The 10,573-nt window shown below is 39.4% G+C and overlaps 1 pseudogene; it reads left to right on the forward strand.

The window, feature by feature from the left end:
* The window catches only part of LOC121526596, a 164,969-nt pseudogene extending 155,814 nt beyond the window's left edge, over window positions 1-9,155 (forward strand).
* The last annotated feature ends 1,418 nt before the right edge of the window (window positions 9,156-10,573 follow it).

Genomic DNA, 10,573 nt, shown 5'->3' on the forward strand with positions numbered 1-10,573 from the left:
CATTATATTAATCCCTCAAAGGGAAATACATTTTTTCCTCTTTGCTATTTAACATGCTACAATAACATGCAGGAACAAAAAGAGGACATGCACTGAGATGCCAGAGTGAGGGGCTGCAGCAAGGCAGTGCCCATGTGGTTGGGAGAGCCTTTTCTGTGGTACCTTGGCAAACTCAGGAAACTAGCAGACTATCTCGTAGTGAACCGACCCCTCTCCACAGCAAAAATTGGAGAGTTGAAATTTCATCATGTCTCCTCTTGACTTTATGTTTTAAAAAGCTTTAAAAACCTCGACCCTGTGGTGCACAGTCAAGCTCTATACATCCTTTTTTTTTTTCAGGACAACCTGAGCTTTGAAGGGATACTTCAACATTTTGGCAAATTTGCCCATTGCCATCATCTCTATAGTCTTACTAATAGGTTTGTTACCTTTTGTTGTCGGTGCAAGCTGTTTTTGGATCGTCAGTGCTGAGTTAGGAGCTGCTCTGCCAACACAATGGATTCTTATGGTATCCCGGCTTTCCCTCATCAAACTCATCAAATACACAATCAAACAACTCCAAAATGCTCTCATGGACAAGTTGTTACCTGCACATTCACCACGCTATGAAATAATCATGGAACATTACGGAGATGTTTTAAAGTGAAATGCAAAGCCGGAAATCTGTTCTCTTCTCTTTGGAAGTCGATGTTGTGCAGCACCTAACCTCCGGCTTAAGTCTACTTGCTGTGTGGCATGGACGTGAAAAAAAAAAAAAAAGGCAAAATCAGGTCTTTCTCAAACCTCACAGTCCAAGAAGAGCATCCATCATCTGTGCCCTGTTCTTCTATCCCTCCTGCCTCTCCAACAGAAGCTCTTCCTCCTTCAGATGGCCAACTCTGTGAAGCCTCCATTCACTTGAAGGCGTCTCTTCCACCACCTCATCCTCAGCGTCTAATCCAGCTCCAGCCTCCTCATCAGTTGTGGGCGGTACCCTGTACCAGCCTCTTCATCTGCTGGGACTGAATCCTGTCTCCACTCATTCGCATCTGCCATCCCTGCTCCTCTAGATAGGCCATTCATCTCGCACACCATATATTTCACCATGATTAAAAGCAAAGATCTTAGATGGTAAAGACATTAAACTCGTCAGCTTAATCCTGCCATCCCTAGAGTGTGATAAAGGTGTTGCCTGTAGTAAAAACTCTATAGCTGTGTTTAAATCAGCCGACCCTCAGCTGCCTTCTGAATTCACCACGAACAAAGACAAGAACTTGATGTTTTGCTTATCTCTGGTCAGTGACCCACATCAGATAAGGGAAAAATATTTTCTTTCAGTATCATAAATCATGTTCAAGAAAAGCCACAGCAAAACATCCACATGGACTTGTCTATTTTAGACACTGAACTGTTGGTAATCACTGCAGTCACTCTCTCCTCTCTAATGCAATAAATGTTTAACACCTAGCTGCAGAACAGCAGCATTGCATCCTGATAAAGTGTTCACAGATCACTTCTATCAGGGCTTTCTCAAAGTTTTCAACTCAGTCTGTTAACTTTGTCCATGGTAACTTATGTAGCAAAAAAAATCTGCAGCCTAAGAGCCTGAAATAGAATCACAGCTGTTAGATAAAGAAGACAACAAAGGGTGCTTCACTGATCCATTTAAATCACACCTCTTGGAGTCGCTCATAGAAAATATTCTGGGAGGAAAATATTGATTTTTGACCTGTTTGTGCGATGCTCCAGGCCTTCTGCTCCTGTAAAAAGCCTCATTCCAACAGAGTGGTTCTCTCTCCACTATGCAACGATAGATCAGGCCAGCAAACTAGTGAGTCAAGGTGCATGGCTTTCCGAAGCTGACACCACTGATGCATTCAAAATTGCCCCATTCACCCTTCCCAGTGGCATTTGATTGGCATTTGGTGGGATTTTAAATATCATTTTGGTATGTGCCTGACACTTTGGTGCAAGAGTACCCTGTGCATATGTCACATGGTCTCTGAGGCTCTCTGCTGGATCTTGCTAAATGAAATCAGAATTCTGTCCATCATGTGTTTGCTCGTTGATTTTTCTTTCCTTTTTTGATGCTCCTCGGACATCTTAGATGCATCTTTGGACAAATTTTAAAAATGCTTTCAAGCCATCAGTGTCCCACCCTCTGATGAAAAAAAGTGATGAGTGATCCCTAGTTTTTCAGGATCAATCTAAATCATGGATGTCAAACTCAATCACAGCAGGGGCCAGATTCTGAACTTAAGTCTAACCTGAGGGCCTAACAGGGTCGATATTAACCTTAAAATGACGACGTCATTTTCTACTGAAATTATTTATGGGGGTAAAAAAAATTGGCACTGATGATAAATTACTTTGCTTTTAAAAGATGAACATGATAAGTTAAAAACTCATAAGCTGAGATAAAAAGTCAAACTTTCAAGTTTAAAAGGCAAAAACATGACATTTAAAGTCAAAATAAAAATTTTAAAGGCAAAATATGAGATAAATTACTTAAATTTTAAAAGTCAAAAACTGAGATAAAATTCAAAATCATGATTTTTAACAGTCAAAATATGAGGTAAACATCAAAATCATGAGTTTCAAATTTCAAAATATGAAATAGAATCAAAAATCATGAGTTTTAAAGGTAAAAAATGAGATAAATGATAAAGTTAGGAGTTGAAAAAGGTTAAAACCATGAGATAAAAGTCAAAATCATGACTTTGAATGGTCAAAATAGGATCTAAAATTTTAAAATGATGAATCTAAAAGGTAAAAATATGAAATAAAAAGTCAAAACCATAACTTGTACTCATAACTGTGAGATGCAAAATTTAAAATATGGAGAAAACATGAATTTCTTTCCCACTTTTTTTCAAATCATTTTTATGATGATGATGGCTCCAGAGCCACACTTTGAGAATCACTGGTTTACAGAATCATCACAGTCGTCTGGCCTAGTGCTGAAAGTAAAACATGTGCTAATCCAAATAATTCATACTGTCTTCCCAAACTATAAATTCTTCTGTGTTTTCTAACTGACAGAGGAGTGTAGTTTTGTGTTACCTTCTCAGACGAGCCCCCGAGGTAACACAAAACTGTACTCATCTATCAAGAACAAATCACATATAAACTATACACCACAGTAAAGCACAAGTGTCATGTTCTAATGTGGGCCATTTTTCATTTATGTTTTAGAACTTGCTGCAGGCCGATTGAAAATAAACCAAGGGCCGCATTTGGTCTCTGGGCCATAGTTTGGACACCCCTGCTTTAAGCAATAAAAAAATAGAAAAAGTACAAAGAAAACTGTCACTGAGACCAAAGACAGTTTCTGAGGCATAAATGGAGAAGGTTTAATTGACTCCACACAGCAACTCTCAGGGAGAGCAATCATTAATTCAAGAGGCATCAAACAGAGTCTGTGAAATTATTCAAAGAAAGTATGACTAATTCAATCATCATTACAATGCTTTGTGGAAATTCAGGTCGTGAAAGCACGCCTCTGAAATGTTTAATAGTCTTTTTTTCTATTCCTGGACTTTAACATATACATTTTAAAACCTCTTCTCCATATGTGCAGGGACTGCCCAGTCAACATCATGTGACCATTACACAAACTAAGTGTATGAGCCAGCAGGCTGCATACAGCACACGTGGGCCGAATCTAACCCTCACTGATCGTTTAGATTCTACAGGAGTACGCTGGTGTGAGCTTATGTGAATTACACATGTTTGTGGAAAGGAACAGCCTTGTGTGAGGTCGTTTTCTTGTTGCCTACAGAGGTGGTTTGTTTTCTCTTGGTGAGATTGATAATCTTTGGGGTTCAATGAAAATCTGTGTGGTGGAACAAATCTGCAAAAAGTGCAGAAAGCTTTTAGAACCCTGCCAGCTGCTTTATGTTCTCAGTAGCTGCAACACTGGTATTACTGATTCAGTTTAATAAATAGCAGCTTATGCCAAGGTGTCCAAACTTTTTCCACTGGGTCCACGTACAGGAATATAAGGATGGTGGGGCCACTTTCATACACCTCACCTTGATATTAAAGAAAGTAAAACCAAGGTTAAGATATGCTCATTTACTGATAACGCTTAAATGGCTAATTGATGGCTGACAGAGCAAATAGCCAATCATTTTGAAGTATTTTGGGTAGGCCAATCAGATTTCAGGGGGCCTTGGTCGGCTCCTGCTACCACTGGCTCCACCCCCGGAACATCACTGGTGCTGCTATTTGCTGCTGTAATCCATTAGAGTGTTGTAAATAAAGATATCTTTATTATTTTGGTTGCCAGTATGTTTACTATTCACATTATTATCTCAATTAAGTCCTTAAAAACAGCATAAAAACCTGTTGTCAAAATGTTAGTTTACAGCAGGGTTTTAAACTCAAGGCCCGAGGGCCAAATCCGGCCCCTGGTACAGTTACACTCGGCCCACAAGATCATATTATATCCTTATTATAACTGGCCCTAAAATATGAGACCTGCAGGTTTCCTCCATAAAAATGTAAACTTAACCTTGATGATATCAAATAACCTTAAGATGTAAAAATGTGAAAAAAAAAAATTTAAAAATAAAGAGAAAAAATAAATAGCTAAAAAGAAATGTGGGAAAAGAAATTAATTTGTGTTTTCACTTCATATTTTCAATTTTGCATGGCACAATTATGGTTTCAATCTATTATTTTGACTTTAATTTCATATTTTGATCATTTTCAATTTATTATTTTGACTTTTTGTCTCATAATTTGACTTTTTATCTCATATTTTGACTTTGTCAATGTATTCATTTTACATTTTATCTTATATTTTTTCAGCTTTTAAATTTATTATATTGACTTTGTATCTCATATTTAGACCTTTTCAATTTATTAGTTCGACCTTTATCTAATATTTTGACCTTTTAGGTGCAACATTTTAAATTTTAAATCATATGTTTTGCCCTAACCCTAAACATGACTGTGACTGTCTTTTTTATATTTACCTTTTAAAAGCATTATTTTCAGATATAATTTCATGTTCTGACCTTTTGATCTAGTAAGTTCGACTTTTTATCTCAGATTTTGAGTCTTTTAATTTTTAAATCCCAAAATCATTTATCATCAGTGCTAATTTTTTCCCCATAATTTATTTCTGGTGAAAAGGAGGTTGACAGTTTGGTTAAAAGTGGACCCTGTTTGACCCTAAGGATAGACCTTGATTCAGAATCCGGCCCCTTTGTGATTGAGTTTGGCACTCCTGGTTTACAGTGTTAGCATGGTAGCACTGCCTGTTGCTGAAACTAAGAAGAATAATACAGTCTAGCACAAGCTTCATGCACTGTTGAGGGCCATATTTCATTTCATTTAAATTAATTCTGCAGGGCCAATCAAAAATGGGCCACGTGCCATATTTTGAACACCCCTGGCTTATGCACTACGAGTTCGAAACCCTTAACCTCAACCAGATCAAACTTTCCCTCTAATTTAACAGAATTTATCAACCTTCATGCAAAGCGTTTGCATTTACCTGTGTATACTCCCTGTTTTCATGCAGTACTTAAGAGGGCCTAGTGGTGAAATTTCAGGCTGTACTAATGATTCTCACAGGAAAGCTACTAAAGTTTCTCCAGAGTACACTCTGGTAGAAGGAGTCCCATTGGTCTAAAGGCATTAGAAGTGCAGGCCACTCTACTATTGCATATGAATTGCTGCAAAAACGCCTCCCACGACTGAAACTACACTTAAAGGGTCCTTAAAGGCCATAGTGCTCATCTGCAGGCTGGCTCAGTGCATCGCCATGATGAGAGGGTGTCCTGTATGGAGAGTGTCCTCTAATGGAGAGGTCCAGAGCTCAGAGAATCACGCTCATTTAACTTTCTTATACCATCCTTGCACTGCAAAAATAACCAGACAAACTTTCATTTCAGGAGATGTGATGTTCTGTGTTGAAAATTAGATTTTTTTTTTTTTCATACCGTAATTGGTAATTTACTGCAACATTAGCTTTGAAAGTGTAATTGCCAACAAATTGCCACTCCATCATTCTTGCTGTTTTTCTGTCACTATGACTTTGTACTCATGATTTTCTTACTGTTTTGTGTTTTTCTGACTTTCACTTTTCTGTATTTTAAGGAACAGCATCAACTGTATATGTTTTGCTTGCTAAATTAAAGGTAAATTGGTGTTTCTGAGTAGGGTTGTATGACATACTTGTATATTAGCAAGTGGCCATGGAGAAGCCTTTTTGATCTCTGCAGGCCGTACAACTCTTGCACTTGTTCTGGCTGGCCTTTTCATCAGGTAGGGCAGACTGCATTGTATCCCATGTGGCTTTAGCCTGAGTTATTCTCTGTTTGATCTAAACTTGAACAGATTCCATATGTTTGTGTAGCCCTGAACCTATTCACAAAGCCTGACCCGTGGCTCCTTACAAAACATAACAATGCAGCAAATCAGTGCAATGCAGTCCATAAGCCCTGTGAATGGTCAACTGCATAGCTGACTACCAGGCTGAGGGTTTAGTAACTCTTACATGTGTAATGATTTGCTTATCTGATGCATTGCTGCAAATCCACCAAGCATGACTCACTTCCATCCAATTCAAATTTGCTAGAATATTCCAGCACTTCTGTCTCTCTATCACCTGTATTTCCTCTGTCTTATGTCTTTACAGTTTCAATCATGATTCATCAGAACTTTCACCTTATCAGTAATGGATATTTTCTTTTGGCTGTTCTTTGTTTAAATCAGGATTACACTAGGGGAACCAGGCTTACCGGTCTTTTAGCCTGCTATCGACTCCTGGCACCTGAGCACTGTTCTGAAAATCATCTACCATCATCCAAAGGAGTGGAAAGGAAAAGTGACCACATACAGAGTGAGGGACTCATTTCCCTATGAAGATCAAAGAAGTACAGTCCTAATGAAAGTTAAAAGTCCTTCACCTCTGTTCTTAGCGCTTAAGTGCTAAGATTGATTGATTTGCCTAAGGGGCTGAGGCTGGATTATGTTTTGCTTTATTCACACAAGCTCAAGATTTCTCAAAGTCGTTAAAGAAATTCTTTGAAGTGGTGCTTTACACATTTAACTAATAGCAGGATTTCTTTCTTTTGCTCTGGTGCATAATTTGTCAGTTTTAGGCGGTAACACATCACTTAGTAAAGCATTAAAGTGGCATGATTCATTTTTCTGTGGACTGTGAGGGATTACACTTAAAGTTAATAATTGTATTACAGTTGCAAGTCCACAATGTGCTGTTTTCACATGAGTGTTTTTTCTTTTTTCATTCAATTTTTACTTGAAGTGGCAGAGATAAAGGTCATTTTTGCCCCTATAGAAAACAACACAATTGTAAAACTTATTATGATATAAATGAAAAATGAGCTGGTGGCCGATAGTTGATGTCCCGTGATAACCTTTCACCTGAGGTCATCTGTGGCGTCCCAGATGCAGATGTGACATGAGAGGTAATTTCTTTTTCTGCTGGTAGGTGTTGGCAGCACTATAAACAATTACATTTATTTAACACCAGCTTTTAGCTAGACATGCAGCACATCCACCCCAAAACAAAATTACTCTGGAAGTACCCCATACTTTTCTAAAAAGGAAGGATTTTGGCCTTTACTGAAGGGTTGTAGTTTGTAGTCTCTTTATTTTCCCCCTTGTTTTTGTTGGACTAGTCCATTGTGTGAATATAACCCCCTCATGTCTTAGTGATGGTCAGGTCTGTTTAGTTTTGTCCTGTTACGTTAAAGCTTCAGTTCCTTTTGCTTAGTTGACCTCATTTTGAGTTTGGGCCCTAGTTTTGCATTTCATCCACTTATTTCCAATTTCAAATATTAAATTGACAATTTTTGTTAACAAATTATTACTTAATTAAACATTTTTTCTATTTTTACACCTTTGTCCTTTTGCTTTGATTGCTTGGTCCCTGACAGACCTGTAAAATCCTTCTGCTACCGACCCCTGCAGTATCTCAGCTCCAGGTTCCAGATGCACATCCTGTTGAATGAGATGAAAGAGCCGGCAGCACAAAAAAAAAATCCCACATCAGGACTTTTACAATAGCCGTAAGGTGGACATGCACATTTATGCCTCCAATGTATGAAGCAGACGCACTGAAAAAGTACCCTAAAGAGATTATTCATGTGGAGAGAGGGAAGGGCCAGACCGTTATGGAGGTGTTTGAGGGCATGAATCTAACCGCCTTCGATCTGAGCGTGGACACCATGGACATGCATGCAGACCGAAACATTATTCATCACTTTGACGAGTTCAACGCCAAATACAATCCCATCGAGAGTCCATCCTGAGAGAGATCTTCATCAAAACAGACAACCACATTGAGGGAAAATACTTTGGCCACATTATGAAGGAGGTGATGTCTGACCTGGAGGAGAGTAAATACCAGAATGTTGAACTCAGACTGTGGATCTACGAACGCTCCAGGAAGGAGTGGGACAAGCTGGCCAAGTAAGCCGTCAAACATTGAGTCTGTTCTAATAATGTACGCAGGCTGGTGCAAGTGCCTCGACTATTTCATGTATACCACACCAAGAAACAGCTGTCCAACTTCCAAGAGATGCTGGAGAACATCTTCATGCCTCTGTTTGAGGTTATAGTCGATCCTGGCAGCCACCCAGAGCTGCCAGTGAACTAGACAGAGGAGGAGAACCCACCCTATACATGTATGTAAGCATGACCACGCTAAATTACCTGTGCAGGCAACGGGGCTTTCACACATTTGTCCTCCGTCCTCACTGTGGGGCCAGTCCATCACCTGGTGTCAGCTTTCATGTTGTCAGAGAACAGCTCATATAGGCTGCTGCTCAGGAAGGCTCCTCTGCTGCAGTATCTGTATTACCTGGCACAGATTGGTATAGCTATAACAGCCTGTTCCTCAGCTACCATCGTAACCCTCTCACAAAGTACCTGTCTAGACGCCTTATGGTGTCTCTGTCCACAGACGATCCTCTGCAGTTTCACTTCACTAAGGAGCCTCTGATGGAGGAGTACAGTAGGTGTGTAAGCTGAGCTCCTGCAACATGTGTGAGCTGGCCAGAAACAGCGCCCTGATAAATGGCTTCTCTCATCGGGTTAAAAGCTCCTGGCTTGGTTCAAACTACATTGAGGAGGGACTGAAGGGCAACAACATCAGGTGCACAGATGTTGCTGACATCCGTGTGGCATACCACTGAATGAAACAAGGGAGAGATATGAAAGAGTGAATAGGTAGGAACAGTCTTCTTGCTTGAAGTTTCACTGAGCTCCATTTAAATTATCCATGCAGTGACTGTTGGAACTCAATCTCATCATTATTGTCTTTCATGTCCTACAATGTGGCACACATTCTAGCTTTAAAGACTCTTTATTTCATTCCCATAGTTATTCGAGGATTGTAATAAATCCACTGAAAATCTTAAAAAAAAAAAAAAGTTTTGCAGAAAACCTCATATGACCTCAGTATGTCAAAGGGGGAATTAAAATTCATAAAAATGCTCTTATTCTGGGGAGAATGTCTTTATTATGAACATTGTCTCTTTGTTTCCCTCATGAACTTTCAGAAAGTTTTTTTATAAGTCAAAGGAAGCAGAAAATAAAAAAGGGAAAGGCTCTTGTTGTATGAAAGTCAAATGGCTTAAATGCTCTGAATTCCACTGCAAGGCAAAATGTCATAATAAATACTTCTGGTTGCAAAACTCAGTGTGCTCTCAAAGTCACCTCGTGACTCAAACTGTGCTGAGAGGGCTTAGAAAATGTAGCCGGTCAATAAGCTTATTTTGGATAAGAGCTCTGACTGAGAGCTCCGGAGGCTACCAGAGGCTTCTTGCCTCTCAGAGTCAAAATTTCCAGAAATTTCAGCCTCAACCTGACCTGGCCTGATTTCTAAGAAAATCTTCTTGGCAGAATCCGACCTTCAGCCCGAAGACATTTCAACATCAAACTCGTTGTCAGCCTTTCTTTCCCTTTGCTTTGCTTTCCTTCACCTCTCCTTCTCAATCCTCTCTTCCTGTCTGTGTAATGCTCACTTATACATACAAAACAAAAGAAGCACATTGTCTTTCCCAGCTCCATTTAACCAGCCGCCTGCAGGCAAGATGAGTTCCTTTGAATTTTCTATGGCCCGCATGAGGCTGCCAACATATCAGGCTGAAGAGTCTGCAATTGTTGTTTTAAGTGCAGGTAGTTATGCCCAATACTCTTAAAAGGAACCCTGCATGATCAGACCAGTTCATCGCGTTGGATAGATATCTGTATCTATCATATACATATTGAAATAAAAAACTCACTAGATATGTGCATTTTGAGTAATTTGAGTTTATAAAGTCACCAGGACGCTGCCATGGTTTGGTCCGTGCTGGTGCTGTGACGTCACAGTTCCACAGAGCTCGTCACCGTTCCTATGCAGTAACCAGTTTCAGACTGGCAGCCAGTGTTAGGGCTGCATCTCAGAAACACTACACGTCTCACACACAGAGAATTTTAAAATTTGAGGTCTCTTCTATTTTTTTTGCACCATGAACAGTTATCTGTCCATCCAGACAGGAAAATGATAAATACAGAGCCATATTTACCTTATTGTAGCAAATATTTACGTCCACGTTGGTAGAATATG

Source organism: Cheilinus undulatus, linkage group 18 (assembly GCF_018320785.1).
Source record: "Cheilinus undulatus linkage group 18, ASM1832078v1, whole genome shotgun sequence".
Taxonomy (NCBI): domain Eukaryota; kingdom Metazoa; phylum Chordata; class Actinopteri; order Labriformes; family Labridae; genus Cheilinus; species Cheilinus undulatus.